Raw genomic sequence first — 18,298 nt, forward strand, 5'->3', positions numbered from 1 at the left:
TTCTGCCTTTGAGAGAGGGGGGCTGATTCTGAATCTGCCCTTGAGAGATAGCTAACCCATCAGAACTCATAGGTCATTTATGATCAACTGGTGAGTCCACTTTTTCCGACAGGCCTCCATCTGTCTGCATTAAACAAACACAATACTTAAAAATCTCATTTGGATCTCTTCACAACAGCCTAATATACATACATTTGGTTCAATGGTTTGGTTTAAATGTTAGACAAAAAATTGTAGAAAAACTGAATTTAAATATTTAGTACGTAATATGTGCAGTACTTCCTATATAATTTGGCATGATTGTGTATGACCTATGAACCCAATATCCACACACGACAATATGGCACCTGTTGTGTATTTTGTTGAGAAATCAACAGTGAGTCTGCAGTTATAGTATTTTATTGCATCAGCACCTATAGTACCCCACCACTTTCTCTCTATCTTTCATTCTCTCTTTTATAAGAGTTTTGTTGTAGGTTGTCAGTAAGTTTATGAGCAGGAAGTCATGGGAGAAGATTTAACAGCTGTGTCTGAGCATATACGCACCAGCCACCCTGTAGCATCAACTCACACCCCGAACCACCATTTCTATCACTACGTCCAGTGTTTAGTTTACCATGCTGTCTTGCTAAGCCAGGATAGACATGAACTTTGACACATTGGCAATTATCAATTACATATCATAGTAGAATGTATATGTGGGTGTTTTAGAAAACACAGTAGCTTAAGATGGTACTCGACCCTGAGCTCTAAACTTCATTGAGCCACAGGAGGTTGGCGGCACCTTAATTGTGGAGGATGGGCTCATGGTAATGGCTGGAGCGGAATGGGTGGAACGGTATGAAATACATCAAACACATGGTTTCCGTGTTTGATGCCATTCCATTTGCTCCGTTCCAGACATTATTATGAGCCGTCCTCCCCTCAGCAACATCATGTGCATTTAGCCTCCATTTGAAACGACTGCTCTTCGCTAATGCCATTTACTTTATCACACACAGTGAAAAGATCATTTATGTTTAAGTCCTAATAAAATAGTCTATTGCATTGTGTTTTTGTTTAGTAGGACACCATAGTTTTGGATTAGATTTGGCCCAGTTGGAGGCTATTTTACTGAATCTGTCTCTGATTATGTATCTCATCTGCAGTATTCAATTGTGATCAGTAGCTTGTAGTAACACCTCCTCTCCCTATTCCTTTGACTATTTTCTTACACACTTTTTTTCCAGTGATGGAAGACTGGGGATTCATGATTTCTGTATGATTTCATGATTTCTGCATGATTTCACCTTGGTGGGCCAAGGTGCCAAAACAAAACCTCAGATATAGCAGCCAATCAAAGCCCCTAAGCTCACAACAGCAAACTCTCTGATTGGATCAATTTAATCATCAAGTAAGCAACTGCTCCCATCGGGCTATGTTCCAATACCCATACTAACATACTATGTAGAATGAAGCAATGTAATGGGCATGCATCCTAAGTGGTATGCTAGTGTGGATATGGAAACACAGCCCAGTTTGGCCTCAGTCTACCATCACAACCTTCATCATCTACTGTCCAGATACCTCACTCCTACTCTCCTATTCCTTCCTTCTCCTTTACTCTCTCCTTCTCCCTTGCTCTTCCCTCCCCTATTTCCCCATCTCCCCTTCTTTTCCAAAAGAGTCCAAGCAGAACGGCGACGCGGCCACTGCGGTCCTGGCGAACGAGGACTGCCTCACCATTGACCAGGTGCTGTGTCCGGAGCGAGAGGGCGCCCGAACAACACGGGAACGCTACCAGCAGGGCCGTGCTTGCTTCCTGCTCAACACCAGGGAATTCCGTGCCACAGATGGGAATGTGCGGAAAGGTATGTCGGTCCCGCAACGGACAGAACTGTAAACACACACCACGTAGTCAACAGAGCTACACATAAGATGCCATAAGGCACAGGCACTGATACAGATACTCCCTATATAGAAGATGCCAACAGAGAAGGTGCACAAGACACAAATGCATACACACTAATTATGTATACATGATCAAATACAGCATATATGGGAACTGATTTGTGGTTCATTAGAGAGAACACACAGGCGGACACAAGCAACGGCCAACAGCATCATGGGAAGAGACATGACTGTGTTTGCATGACAGGGAGGAACTCTATGTTCTGACAGGACACAACAACGCCCTACCTACACCAACACCTTTACTCTTCCGCTCTATGTTTCCACTTATTCACCTCCATACTGTCCTTGTTTTCATCCACTTGGTACCTACCGCCTTTCCTTTCCTCCTGTCTGTATTTTCCGTCCCCCTTTCACGGCCTCAAATTGTTATCCTCCGTTTTGTCCTTGTATTTCTTTCGGTCTCCTCGCCATCTCTCACTCTCGTTGTTTCTCTCTATCTCTGTATCTTGGACCCAGACAGTCGACCGTGCATTCATTTACCTCTCGTCACTTCTGTTTCATGCTCTCCCTCTCCCTCTCGTCTCCCCTCCGCCTCCTTGTTTTGGCTTTGACTCCCACTTCATGCTCCCCCCCACCCTCTCTCTTTGGCCCCCATTCTTTTCCCCCTTCCTTTTATTTCCTCTCCAAAACACACCTTATTTACCCCTGTTTACCCCATGTATACTCTTGTGCTCATTCTGAAATCCAATACCACATTCCATTTCTTTACCGCTGCAAAAAATATATTTTTAACCACCTACAACCACCACCACCAAACCTGCATCAAACACTTCTCCTTTACACTCCTCCCAAACCCTCAACATCCCTGTTGACACTAAACTACAGGCACCAGCACTGTCAGCCGGCCCAGACTCCCCTTTGGCTGAAGAATGGTATAAGCTGGAAGGGTCTCTGCTACATCAGGACCTCAATGCAAACTTAACTTTTTACTTAATCCGTCAGCCAAACATTTCATGTTCTCTCAGCTCCATGACATTGATTGTTGGCAGTTGCCACTCAAACATACCACCCACGGACACACTTGGACACAGAACACAGTCACAGATACACTAGATGACTGCAAATCACAATTATTACCCACTGTGTTCACTGTGTTGTGTTTGTACAGTACGTTTGGTAGAGTTGAAATATCACCCATGAATTGCATTCTGTGTGAATGTAAGTGAGTTTGAATAGTGGAATCAACAGATAGGTAGGGAAGCAACATCACCAAGCTATTGAGCTAAGGTTGGGTAAACCTGTCATTCGAATATCAAAGCCAATTGCATTCTATTGCTCAGAGTATCATCCAATCAGAATAATCTATTATTCAGAATAACCTGATCTTTTTTATTGTTAACTAAACCTCTGCCTGATGCGCCACAATTACATCATATGAAGTATGAACTCAATGACATTCTTATAATAACTGGTCATATACTGTACATACACCAACCATTTGTCCATACATGTACAAAGAGTAACAAAAGTCATGTTTTGAAACAACGATCTACGTTGTGTTTTCCATATTTAACGCAGGGTATCAGGAACAACGGGTCACCTGTTGTCTAATGTGCTCTGTGTTGTTGTCACTCTCTTCAGGTTGTATCATTTCACGCATTTGTATGTTGGCTTATTCCTTCTTACACTTTACACTGTGTCTCTGTCCTACTCCGAATCAAATCAAGCGTTTTATTGCCATCTGAGTGTTCGTGTTGCTGTTGTCTGTGGCTTTTACTATGTTATTTCTTTGTGTCACTGGTGCCCTCTCTACCCAGCTGACATTCACCCTGACAGACAACAAAAGACACACCGCTCTTTGAATAAATCTCCCTTTGCAATGGCCGAAATGTTCAGTCTCAGATATTTCTATCATGGTACGACATGTACATATTCCTGCTATGCGTGCATAATGGATGCGATGCGATGAATACGATGATAAGCAGTGTCCGTCTTTCAACGGTCAAAGGTCAGTGGGGTCAGCAGAGCCTCCGAGGTCACAGGACTAGAACAACATTTTCAGTCATATTATTATATGTCAGTAGTGTAGTGACCTGAGTAGTTCAAAAGCAATACAGTAAGCTGCACCTAGTGACTGAAACACTGATTGACTCTGACATCACACTGCCAGACAGACAATATTTGTATTTATTTTATTTAACCTGTATTTAACTAGGCAAGTCAGATAAGAACAAATTCTTATTTACAATGATGGCCGACCACGGCCATACACAAACGACGCTGAGCCAATTGTGCGCCGCCCTATGGGAGTCCCAATCACGGCCGGATGTGATACAGCCTGGATTCAAACCAGGGACTGTAGTGACACCTCTTGCACTGAGATGCAGTGCTTTAGACCACTGTGCGACTCGGGACTATGACAGTCCGATTAACTGACAACTTGCTAACTAAGGCAGTGTTTCCCAACCCTGGTCCTCGATTACCCCCAACAGTAAACATTTTTGTTGTAGCCCTGGACAAACACACCTCATTGAGCTCATTGAGGGCTTGATGATTTAGCTGACAAGTTGAATCAGGTGTGCATGTCCATACACATGTGTACTATTGGGAGTGCTCAAGGACCAAGGTTGGGATCCACTGATTTAAGGTACGCAAGCCTTGAGTTGTTGAACTCCTCTCTTGGAAGCCTCTGACTGCTTTGGTGATGGATTTTTAAAAATGTGTATAAAACCTACATTTAATCCCTCTTTAAAACCAAAAAGGAGGCCGTTTTAAACAGGAAGCCATAGAGGGTATTAGGATGCCACCTAGTGTTTACTGAATGAATGTTCTTGTTATCGCGGTACAAGGGTTTTGTTTGAGAGACGGCTATAACACCCAGAACATTCTAGGAGTTAGTTCTTCCCCGTTACGATATTTGTGCCAATTCTATATGCCCAACCTTCAGCCCTCAACATTTCTTAAAGTTTTGATATCTGTAGGGTGATTCAAGGACCACAGAACCTTGACCTCCCTCTCTATAACCTGAAATGTGTAACATTTAATACTAGTGAAATATCATTGCATCCATGTGAACCTGAACCAATAATAAAATGCCTCTGAGCAGCATTGCTCTTCAATCTCATATTGACCAAAAATCTAATTGAATACCAAATGGCTAGAAATGAGGTGAACAAACCCAAAATATTTGCCTCAGCTGAAATAATAATTGCTTAACGATGTGTTCCCTTCTTTGTTACAAAGTGGGATTCCCTATTGCGCTCTCAAACTGGTGTGCTTAGCCCATGGTTGCTTTCTTAGATCTTTGCATATGCAGTCCTTAAATTATTTTAGTAGCATTTTAAGTCCCTCTATATCCGTGTTCCCCCAACCCTGGTCCTCGAGTACTACTCATTCATTACTGCTGCACCGTTTGTTATAGCGCTGAGTGGAAATAGGAAAAACGCACATTTTATGGGTTATGAAAGTGTTGACAGTGCTGAGTAAGAACTGAAACATGAACTCAAAAAACCAGCAGCTATTTGCTGTATTCGCTGATAGTCACGGTTTTGAAATCTCACAGTATAAATTTTGCTGTAGCTTTCTTTGATACCTGATACGTTACTGCAGACTCGGCCATCTGCACAGTCTGATTGGCCAGCAGTGTCATATTGCACTTGAATTCCTCTCCAGGCCCACCAGGAAGGCACCTTCAGACACATGAAATGGCAACAGTTTGCTGACCCGGTGCGCAGGGCAGCTGAATTGCCTGCACTTACCACCAACAGCTTGAGACTCATTTAAAAAAATGGGAACACAAGGCTTTATCGTTGTTTTTTTACAGAAATGTTTGGCGATCGACAAGAAATGCATGGATATGGACAAGTCGACCGCGATCGGCCGGTTGGTGACCAGTGGTGGGTATTGTTATTTTAGTAACCCTAGCAACAATACTGTAGCCTAACCGTACCCTTTGTTCTGAGAGTGGGGGTCCGTTTAAATCACCTGACGTTAGGTATGTCTTTCCATGTCAGTTTACCCAACTTCTAACGAGGGTCAAACTGACAAGTAAATATGTCTCGTGTTACCCATACTACCAACTTTTTTTCACTCTACAGGTGTTACCAAAGTCTTGGACTCAGTGTAAAGTGTAAAGTGTAAAGAAATCTATTAGCAGACCACATTAAGCAGATATTATTGAAAGACTTCAAATGATCCTTTGAAGTCTTTCAAAAATATCTGCTTAATTGGGTTTGCTAAAAGATATTTTAACTTAGGTCTGAAAAGACATGGCATAATATAGTGTTTCCATGTACAATCAGTTTATTTTAGGATCATGACAAGTTTGTCTCTCCTTGTCTTTCCCATGTTTATTTTTTAATTTTATTTAACTAGGCAAGTCCTTTAAGAACAAATTGTTATTTACAATGACGGCCTACCAAAAGGCAAAAGACCTCCTGCGGGGACGTGGGCTTAGATAAATTTAAAAAAACATAAGTATAGGACAAAACACACATCACGACAAGGTAGACAACACAACACTACATAGAGAGACCTAAAGATAACAACATTGCAAGGCAGCAACACATGGTAGCAGCACAAAACATTGTACAAACATTATTGGGCAAAGACAACAGCACAAAGGGCAAGAAGGTAGAGACAACAATACATCACACAACGCAGCTACAACTGTCAGTAAGAGTGTCCATGATTGAATCTTTGAATGAAGAGATTGAGATAACTGTCCAGTTTGTGTGATTGTTGCAGCTCGTTCTAATCGCTAGCTGAAGCGAACTGAAAAGACGAGCGACCCAGGGATTGTGTGTGCTTTGGGGACCTTTAACAGAATGTGACTGGCAGAACGAGTGTTGTATGTGGAGGATGAGGGCTGCAGTAGATATCTCAGATATATAAAAAATGTAAATAGGCATGAGGCCTAAGAGGGTCTTATAAATAAGCATCAATCAGTGGGTCTTGCGACGGGTATACAGAGATGACCAGTTCACAGAGGAGTATAGAGTGCAGTGATGTGTCCTTATAAGGAGCATTGGTGGCAAATCTGATGGCCGAATGGTAAAGAGGCACCCTTGGCACCTTTACCTGCCGATCTATATATTACGTCTCCGTAATCTAGCATGGGTAGGATGGTCATCTGAATCAGGGTTAGTTTGGCAGCTGGGGTGAGAGAGGAGCGATTACAATAGAGGAAACCACCAGATTTAACTTTAGCCTGCAGCTTTGATATGTGCTGAGAGAAGTACAGTGCACTGTCGAGCCATACTCCCAAGTACTGGTATGAGGTGACTACCTCAAGCTCTGGTTTAGAGCTTGAGGTAGTCACCTCATACCAGTACTTGGGAGTATGGCTCGACAGTGCATGTGGGGGAGAGGGGTTTTCTTCTTACCAAACCACATTACTTTTGTTTTGGAGGTGTTCAGAACAAGGTTATGGGTAGAGAAAGCTTGTTGGAAACTAAGAAAGCTTTGTTGTAGAGCATTTAACACAACATCTGGGGAGGGGCCTGCTGAGTATAAGACTGTATAATCTGCATGTAAATGGGAGAGCTTCCTACTGCCTGAGCTATGCTGATGTAAATTGAGAAGAGCGTGGGGCCTAGGATCGAGTCTTAGGGTACCCCCTTGGTGACAGACAGTGGCTGAGACAGCAGATTTTCTGACTTTATACACTGCACTCTTTGAGAGGGGTAGTTAGCAAACCAGGCCAAAGACCCCTCAGACACCAATACTGCTTAGCCAGCCCATAAGAATGGAATGGTCTACCGTATCAAAAGCTTTGGCCAAGTCAATAAAAATAGCAGCACAACTTTGCTTAGAATCAAGGGAAATGGTGACATCATTGAGGACCTTTAAGGTTGCAGTGACACATCCATAACCTGAGAGGAAACCAGATTTCATACCAGAGAGAATATTGTAGACATCAAGGAAGTATGCATTGCATGCTAGATGTTTTCCACCTAGCAGTAGGAGAAAATCCCAAGTATACACTGTATTCGGGAAGCATTTAGACCCTTGACCTTTTCCACATTTCGTTATGTTTATTCTAAAATTGAATACATTTTAAATGAAATTGATTAAATCATGTTTCTTTTCTCATCAAACTACACGCAATACCACATAATGGCAAGGCAAAAACAGATCTCATTTGCATAAGTATGGAGACCATTTACTCAGAACTTTGAAGCACCTTGGGCAGGGATTACTACTCGAGTCTTCTTGGGTATAACGCTCTGACATGCACTGTCACCTGTGGGACCTTAAAAAGACTGGTGTGCCTTTCCGGTTCATGTCCAATCAAATGATGTACTCCAGTACTGGTGTACTCCAATCAAATTGTAGAAACAGCTCAAAGATTATCAATGGAAACCGGATGCACCTGAGCTCAATTTTGAGTCTCATAGCAAAGGGTCTGAATACTGTAAATTAGGTATTTAAGTTTATTTTAGGAATTTGTAAAAAAAATAAAAAAAATAAACGTAAGTCTGTCATGGTGTATTGTGTCTAGATTGGTAAGGGAAAATAATTCATTTTAGAATAAGTCTAAAAGGGAATGGGTCTGAACACTGCCCGACTGCACTGCTCTTTGTGTACCTCTCGATAATACGGCTCTATACTTCCACAGTAGCAAACATAGACTGTCAATGACTCATGCAGGAACCTACAATATATTTGTCATCGTTAGTCATAAGTAGTGCACACTGGTTAAAAACAAATTACCAGTAAAGCACCATCACACCATCTCAAATCAAATGTATTTGTCACATACACATGGTTAGCAGATGTTAATGCGAGTGTAGCAAAATGCTTGTGCTTCTAGTTCCGACAATGCAGTAATAACCAACGAGTAATCAAACAATTCCAAAAACGACTACCTTATACACACAAGTGTAAAGGGATAAAGAATATGTATATAATGATATATGAATGAGTGATGTTACAGAACGGCATAGGCAAGATGGAGTAGATGGTATAGAGTACAGTATATACATATGAGATGATTAATGTAGGGTATGTAGGCAGGTAGTTTGCCTCCGGTGATGCGTTGTGCAGACCTTACTACCCTCTGGAGAGCCTTACGGTTGTGGGTGGAGCAGTTTCCGTACCAGGCGGTGATACAGCCCGACAGGATGCTCTCGATATTGCATCTGTAAAAGTTTGAGTGTTTTTGGTGATAAGCTAAATTTCTTCTGCCTCCTGAGGTTGAAGAGGTGCTGCTGTGCCTTCTTCACCATGCTGTCTGTGTGGGTGGACCAATTCAGTTTGTCCGTGATGTGTACGCCGAGGAACTTAACTTACTACTCTCTCCACTACTGTCCCGTCGATGTGGATAGGGGGGTGCTCCCTCTGCTGTTTCCTGAAGTCCACAAACATCTCCCTTGTTTTGTTGACGTTGAGTGTGAGGTTATTTTCCTGACACCACACTCAGAGGGCCCTCACCTCCTCCCTGTAGGCCATCTCATCGTTGTTGGTAATCAAGCCCACTACTGTTGTGTCGTCTGCAAACTTGATGATTGAGTTGGAGGCGTGCATGGCCACGCAGTCGTGGGTGAACAGGGAGTACACGAGAGTGCTCAGAACGCACCCTTGTGGGGCCACAGTGTTGAGGATCAGCGGGGTGGAGATGTTGCTACCTACCTCCACCACCTGGGGGCAGCCCGTTAGGAAGTCAAGTCCAGTACCCAGTTGCACAGGGCGGGGTCGAGACCCAGGGTCTCGAGTTTGGTGATGAGTTTGGAGGGTACTATGGTGTTAAATGCTGAGCTGTAGTCGATGAACAGCATTCTCACGTAGGTATTCCTCTTGTCCAGATGGGTTAGGGCAGTGTGGTTGCGATTGCGTCTTCTGTGGACCTATTTGGGCGGTAAACAAATTGGAGTGAGTCTAGGGTGTCAGGTAGGGTGGAAGTGATATGGTCCTTGACCAGTCTCCCAAAGCACTTCATGATGACGGAAGTGAGTGCTACAGGGCGGTAGTCATTTAGCTCAGTTACCTTAGCTTTCTTGGGAACAGGGACAATGGTGGCCCTCTTGAAGCATGTGGGTATGGTAGACACGGATAAGGATTGATTGAATATGTCCGTAAACACACCAGCCAGCTGGTCTGCGCATGCTCTAACGCGGCTGGGGATGCCGTCTGGGCCTGCAGCCTTGCGAGGGTTAACACGTTTAAATGTTTTACTCACATCGGCTGCAGTGAAGAAGAGTCCCCAGGTTTTGGTAGCGGGCTGTGTGAGTGGCACTGTATTGTCCTCAAAGCGGGCGAAAAAGTTATTTAGTCTGTCGCGACGGGGCTGGTTTTCTTTTTGTAATCCGTGATTGACTGTAGACCCTGCCACATACCTCTTTGAATTGCGACTCTACTTTGTCTCTATACTGACAATTAGCTTGTTTGATTGCCTTACGGTGGGAATAGCTACACTGTTTGTATTCGGTCATGTTTCCGGTCACCTTGCCCTGGTTAAAAGCAGTGGTTCGTGCTTTCAGTTTCACGGTTTCTGGTTTGGGAATGTTTTAATCGTTGCTATGGGTACGACATCGTCAACGCACTTTCTAATGAACTCGCTCACCGAATCAGCGTATTCGTCAATGTTGTTGTTGGAAGCAATGCGGAACATATCCCAATCCACGTGATCGAAACAATCTTAAAGTGTGGAATCAAATTGGTCGGACCAGCGTTGAACAGACCTGAGTGCGGGAGCTTCTTGTTTTAGTTTCTGTATGTAGGCTGGGAGCAACAAAATGGAGTCGTGGTCAGCTTTTCCGAAAGGAGGGTGAGGGAGGGCCTTATATGCGTCGCGGAAGTTAGAATAACAATGATCTAGGGTTTTACCAGCCCTGGTTGCGCAATCGATATGTTGATACAATTTAGGGAGTCTTGTTTTCAGATTAGCCTTGTTAAAATCCCCAGCTACAATGAATGCAGCCTCAGGATATGTGGTTTCCAGTTTGCATAGAGTCAAATAAAGTTTGTTCAGGGCCATCGATGTGTCTGCTTGGGGGGGGGAATATATACGGCTGTGATTATAATCAAAGAGAATTCCCTTGGTAGATAATGCGGTCGACATTTGATTGTGAGGAATTCTAAGTAAGGTGAACATAAGGACTTGAGTTCCTGTATGTTGTTATGATCACACCACGTCTCGTTAATCATAAGGCATACCCCCCCCCCCCCCCCCGCACCTCTTCTTACCAGAAAGATGGTTGTTTCTGTCGGCGCGATTCTTGAAGAAACCAGCTGGCTGCACCGACTCCGTTAGCGTCTCTCGAGTGAGCCATGTTTCTGTGAAGCAAAGAACGTTACAGTCTCTGATGTCTCTCTGGAATGCTACCCTTGCTCGGATTTCATCAACCTTGTTGACAAGAGACTGGACATTGGCGAGTAGTATGCTAGGGAGTGGCGCGCAATGTGTCTGTCTCCGGAGCCTGACCAGAAGACCGCTTCGTTTGCCTCTTTTACGACGTCGTTGTTTTGCGTCGCCAGCTGGGATCCGATCCATTGTCCTTGGTGGAAGGCAGAACACAGAATCCGCTTTGGGAAAGTCATATTCCTGGTCGTAATGATGGTGAGTTGACGTTGCTCTTATATTCAGTAGTTCCTCCCGACTGTATGTAATGAAACCTAAGATTACCTGGGGTACCAATGTAAGAAATAACACGTAAAAAAAACTAAATACTTCATAGTTTCTTAGGAACGCGAAGTGAGGCGGCCATCTCTGTCGGCGCCAGAAGTATATATAATGTCCTTTTTGCATGGGAACCACATGCGGAGATCATCCTTTCACCCACATTGCATCTCTCAAAGACACGGCTGTTGGAACCAAAAATCTCACATTGGACTCATCAGACCAAAGGACAGATTTCCACCAGTTTAATGTCCATTGCTTGAGTTACTTGGCCCAAGCTAGTCTCTTCTTATTGGTGTCCTTTATTAGTGGTTTCTTTGCAGCAATTCAACCATGAAGGCCTGCTTCATGCGCTCTCCTCTGAACAGTTGCTGTGTGTGTTACTTGAACTCTGAAGCATTTGTTTGGGGCTACAATTTCTGAGGCTGGTAACTCGAATGAATTTATCCTCTGAAGCAGAGGTAACTCTGGGTCTTCCTTTCCTGTGGCGGTCCTCATGAGAACGTGGTCATAATATGAACTTGGTCATTTACAAAATATGACTATTTTTGTATACCACCTCTACCTTGTCACAACACAACTGATTGTCTCAAACGCATTAAGAAGGAAAGAAATTCCACAAATTAACTTTTAACAAGGCACACCTGTTAATTGAAATGCATTCCAGGTAACTACCTCATGAAAATGGTTGAGAGAATGGCAAGAGTGTGCAAAGCTGTCGGTACGATCACAAATATCCTACCAACCGAACATCAAACTGTATAATATCCTATGTTTCACGGAATTGTGGCTGAATGACGACATGGATATTCAGCTAGCGGGATACACGCTGCACCAGCAACCTAGAACAGCAAGACGAGGGGGGGGGGTGGTCTATGCCATTTTTGTAAATAACAGCTGGTGCATGAAATCTAAGGAAGTCCCTAGATTTTGCTCGCCTAAAGTAGAGTGTATTATGAAAAATTGCAGGCCACAGTACTTGCTAGACAGTTCTCAGCTATACTTTTCGTGGGTGTTTATTCACCACCACAGACAGATGCTGGCACTAAGACCGCACTCAGTCAGCTGTATAAGGAAATAAGCAAACAGGAAACCAATCACCCAGTGGCGGCACTCCTAGTTGCCGGAGAGTTTAAAGCAGGGAAACTAAAATCAGTTCTACTATCAACATATTAAATGTGCAACCAGAGGGGATTTTCTTTTTTTTTAATCATCTGTACTCCACACACAGACATGTACATAGCTCCCTCCCCCTATTTGATAAATCCAACCACAACTCTATCCTCCTGATTCCTGCTTACAAGCAAATATTTAAGCAGGAAGCACCCGTGACTCGGTGTATAAAAAAGTGGTCAGATGAAGCAGATGCTAAACTACAGGACTGTTTTGCTATCAGACTGGAACATGTTCCGGGGTTCTTCCGACGGCACTTAGGATTACACCACATCAGTCACTGGCTTTATCAATAAGTGCATCGAGGACATCGTCCCCACAGTGACTGTACGTACATACCCCAACCAGAAGCCATGGATTACAGGCAACATTCGCACTGAGCTAAAGGGTAGAGCTGCCATTTTCAAGGTGCGGGACTCTAACCCGGAAGCTTACAAGAAGTCCTGCTATGCCCTGTGACGAACCATCAAACTGTTATGCAGGTGAATGAGGACCCAAAAGCGACTTGGCGAAAACAGAGTCTTTAATCCAGTAAAGGAAATATGCAATACTCCTAGACAAATCGGAGCGGTAAATAAAGCATAAAAAACAATTCCACTCGTAATGACGAGAACAGACTGGAGACTCGATCATAAACTGTAGGTTGCCTCGGGAAGGCACTTGACCGTAGCAGACTCAGACACCTGCTCACCACGCAGCATCTGAGGGAAACACGACATGACAGGGCGATACAAAGACACAGCACGGTGAACAATATACAAGGATCCGACAGGACAGAAACGGAAAACAAGGGGAGAAATAGGGACTCTAATCAGGGGAAAAGATAGGGAACAGGAGTGGAAAGACTAAATGATTGATTAGGGGAATAGGAACAGCTGGGAGCAGGAACGGAACGATAGAGAGAAGAGAGAGAGGGAGGGAGAGAGAAAAAAGGGAACGAACCTAAAAAGACCAGCAGGGGGAAAACGAACAGAAGGAAAAGCAAAATGACAAGACAATATAAGACAAAACATGACACAAACAGGCAAAGCGTCAACACAGGGCTAAGACTGAATCATACTACACCAGCTCCGACGCTCATCTTATGTGGCAGGGCTTGCAAACTATTACAGACTACAAAGGGAAGCACAGCCTCGAGCTGCCCAGTGACACAAGCCTTCTAGACGAACTAAATCACTTCTATGCTTGCTTCGAGGCAAGCAACACTGAGGCATGCAGGAGAGCATCAGCTGTTCCGTACGACTGTGTGATCATGCTCTCCGTAGCCGACGTGAGTAAGAACTTTAAACAGGTCAACATACACAAGACTGCAGGGACAGACGGATTACCAGGACGTGTGCTGACCAACTGGCAGGTGACTTCACTGACATTTTCAACATGTCCCTGTCTGAGTTTGTAATACCAACATGTTTCAAGCAGACCACCATAGTCCCTGTGCCCAAGAACACAAAGGCAACCTGCCTAAATGACTACAGACCCTTAGCACTCACGTCCGTAGCCATGAAGTGCTTTGAAAGGTTGGTAAAGGACCAGATCAACACCATTATCCCAGAAAACCTAGACCCAGCTCCCCAGGGGTGTGTGCTCAGTCCCCTTCTGTACTCCCTGTTCATCCACGACTGCATGGCCAGGTACGACACCAACACCAAGTTTGCAGACCTCACAACAGTGGGCCTGATCACCGACAACAACGAGATTGCCTATAGGGAGGAGGTCAGAGATCTGGCCAAGTGGTGCCAGAATAACAATCTATCCCTCAACGTAACCAAGACTAAGGAGATGATTGTGGACTACAGGAAAAGGAGGACCGAGCATGCCCCCATTCTCATCGATGGGGCTGTAGTGGAGCAGGTTGAGAGCTTCAAGTTGCTTGGTGTCCACATCAACAACAAACTAGAATGGTCCAAACACACCAAGATAGTCATGAAGAGGGCACAACAAAGCCTATACACCCCCCAGGAAACTAAAAAGATTTGGCATGGGTCCTGAGATCCTCAAAAGGTTCTACAGCTGCACCATCGAGAGCATCCTGACTGGTTGCATCACTGCCTGGTATGGCAATTGCTCGGGCCTCTGACCGCAAGGCACTACAGAGGCTAGTGCGTACGGCCCAATACATCACTGGAGCTAAGCTGCCTGCTATCCAGGACCTCTATACCAGGTGGTGTCAGAGGAAGGCCCTGAAAATTGTCAATGACCCCAGCCACCCCAGTCATAGACTGTTCTCTCTACTACCGCATGGCAAGGTGTACCGGAGTGCCAAGTTTAGGACAAAAAGGCTTCTCAACAGTTTTTACCCCCAAGCCATAAGACTCCTGAACAGGTAATCAAATGGCTACCAGGACTATTTGCATTGTGTTGCCCCCCATCCTTTTTTTTTACACTGCGGCTGCTCTCTGTTTATCACATGTATAGTCACTTTCCACACTAGCTTCTCTCTCTGCAAAAATGATTTCTAAGGCCCTCTGAGCAGAGAATATTTTTGCCATAATGATTTGTGGTAAGGAGCCACACATGCAAAGCTGTTTATCTGTTGTGTCCCTCCCCTAATTTGCACCTGGCTGGGGTCGAGTGTCGGAACAAAACTGAATTGTTTATGATGTATTGTAATAACATTGTGGAGGTTCCCGCAAGACATTGTGTAGTTTCACACTTAACAATGGGGAAAGAGTGTGAGAAAAGAGGGAGACAGGCAGGTTATTGGTGCTATGATGAAACAGCAGGCCCAGAGTGAAACGGCAAACCTTTTTCTGTTGAATTTGTACTTGTTTTCACACACACACACACACACACATTTATTACCCTCGGGTCCAGTGGACCCAAACACCACATATGTAATATAGATGTGTAGGGGGGTGCACTCAATGAAAATGTGTTCTTGTACATGTTCTTCACTGAAAATGAACCAAGGTCAATGAGTCTCAGGTTGAAATAATAATTAATTCTTATTTTAGTAAAGATTATAAATCCAGCCTGTCACATCCGGCCTTGACTGGGAAGTCCCATAGGGCGGTGCACAAATTGCCCAGCGTCGTTGTAAAAAGTGATTTATTCTTAAATGACTTGCCTAGTAAAATATTTAAAAAGTCATTAAAAAAATGGGTTCCACGAACACCACAAGGGTTAAGCTTGCCTAATTGAAGGGTCTGAATACTTCTGCAACAAATATTGTATTTAAAAAAAAAAAATATTCCTCTTAAAGGGAAAATTTCCAAATGTTTCTATTTCATATTCATCTCCAGCGCCACCGGTCAACATATGTGAAAATGAAGCGTTTCTATGTTTTGTAGTGAGGAAGATGAGGGTTTCCAGTGATGAGTACATCATGTGATTATGAGTAGGCATTGCAAAATATAGAAACGCACCATTTTCACGTGTTGGTCTGGGGATGGTGCTGGACAATAATATGAAGTAGATCATTTTTTAAATGTTCCTTTAAAATAAATGGCTTTATTCTTCCATTTTTGACAGAGTATTTTGTTTAAATTGACCATTTTTATTTATTTTATTAAATGATTTTATTCCCATTTGTGGAGAAATCTAAGGAATGCTTTTGCAAGGCACTGTAATACTATGTTGAAGATGCAACAGTTGAATGCCTTATTTAACCTTTTATATTCAGAAATACACACCGTAGCATTGATAGAACGCTCATTTCTAATACTACTGCCCAAATGCATTACTTTTCTGAATTGTAATCCTATTTGATCTTAGTGTACAACATTAACAGCTGTTTATTCTTCTCTTTGCAGTGTTAAGTTTCTAGCATCGGCCTTTTTGCTGAAGACATACTGAGTCACTTAATCAGAAATTATCAGAGGGAGCCACTTTACCAAGACGTGTGACACAGATGGACAGTTAAAAGTAGGATCTTTGGTGTGACGAGCAATACCGGAGGGGACTCAAGATGAACATTAGGTTGATCTTTATGCTGTTACCAAAGCAGCCTCTTGGCAACTCCGACCACCCTTTTGAAGACTGTCCGACAGATCACAATAACTGACTGAGCATTGCACAGAAAAGGACTCCTACTGCAACATTCCAGAAGACGTTATGTTGCGACGCTCAACCATCTCATACAGTAACAAATAACCGACTGCCGTGCTGATCTACTGAGTAACTTGGAGAATCCATGAATTATCACTCACATATACACGAGGGAGCAGGTCTAACTGACTTTGTAGCATCTCTGCTAACACTGTAGCATTTGTTGGTAGGGAAACTATTGTCATGACCTTATCCATCAACAGTTTGAACAGAGTGTGAAAATACACACCGAATCTCGAATCTCAACTTTACATGCCTTTTTCCTCTTGTGTTACTTACCTTTACAAGAAACTATTGTACATGAAAGACAAAGACAGGTTCCACCTCAAAAGTTTATTTGTAAAATGTGTAACAACAACTAAAAAGGTTAAATGAACAGAGAACTGAATTTAGACATGTCTGTTCTCCCACCTCATGAGTTCATGACTTGTGGAGTTAAAGGCTTGAATGATAACCAATCTCTATGTATTCCATTCAATTTGGAACAATGATCCCAGGACACCAACATATGTACTTATTACACTATGATACAGTGCATACTGTATGTCGATGACAATACCAAATGGATGTAGCATCAACCGAGAACCTATTAGTACTATATATATATATATATATATATATATATATACAAAAGTATGTGGACTCCCCTTCAAATTAGTGGATTCGGCTATTTCAGCTACACCTGTTGCCAACAGGGGTATAAAATAAAGCACACTGCCATGCTATAGACATCTCTATAGACATTTCTATAGACATCTCTATAGACATTGGCAGTAGAAGGGCCTTACTGAAGAACTGTGACATTCAACGTGGCACCATCATAGGATGTGACCTTACCAACATGTCAGTTTGTCAAATGCCCTGCTAGAGCTACCCTGGTCCACTATAAGTGCTGTTGTTGTGAAGTGGAAATGTCTAGGAGCAACAACAGCTCGGTGGTAGGCCACAGAACGGGACCGCCGAATGCTGAAGCGCGTAAAAGTCATCCTCAAACACTCAGTACCAAGTTCCAAACTGCATCTGGGAAAGGGGATATATAGTCAGTTGTACCACTGAATGCATTCAACTGAAATGTCTTCCGCATTTAACCCAACCACTCTGAATCAGAGAGGTTTGGGGGGGCTGCCATAATCAACATCCACGTCTTCAGCACCCAGGGAACACTGGGTTAACTGCCTTGCTCAGGGGTGGAACAACAGATTTTTACCTTGTCAGCTCAGGGATTCAATCCAGCAACCTTTCAGTTACTGGCCCAACGCTCTAACCACTAGGCTACCTGCCGCCCATCTAGAAGCAATGTCTGCACAAGAACTGTTCATCGGGAGCTTCATGAATTGGGTTTCCTTGGCCAAGTGGCCGCACACAAGCCTAAGATAAACATGCGCAGCTGGAGTGGTGTAAAGCCATTGGACTCTGGAGCAGTGGAAACACAAGAACCATGCTTTGCATCTGGCAGTCCAACAGACTGGGTTTGGTGGATGCCAGGAAAACGCTACCTGTCCCAATGCATAGTGCCATCTGTAAAGTTTGGTGAAGGAGGAATAATGGTCTGGGGCTGTTTTTTAT

At 43.6% G+C, this 18,298-nt stretch overlaps 1 long non-coding RNA gene across 1 annotated transcript; it reads left to right on the forward strand.

The window, feature by feature from the left end:
• Positions 1-33: 33 nt before the first annotated feature.
• LOC124039918 lies at positions 34-17,908 on the forward strand. The gene is made up of 3 exons (XR_006839644.1): positions 34-1,850; positions 5,717-5,789; positions 16,438-17,908. It is a non-coding gene; the product is annotated as an uncharacterized LOC124039918 (long non-coding RNA).
• The last annotated feature ends 390 nt before the right edge of the window (positions 17,909-18,298 follow it).

This window comes from Oncorhynchus gorbuscha, linkage group LG07, assembly GCF_021184085.1.
Source record: "Oncorhynchus gorbuscha isolate QuinsamMale2020 ecotype Even-year linkage group LG07, OgorEven_v1.0, whole genome shotgun sequence".
NCBI classification, from domain to species: domain Eukaryota; kingdom Metazoa; phylum Chordata; class Actinopteri; order Salmoniformes; family Salmonidae; genus Oncorhynchus; species Oncorhynchus gorbuscha.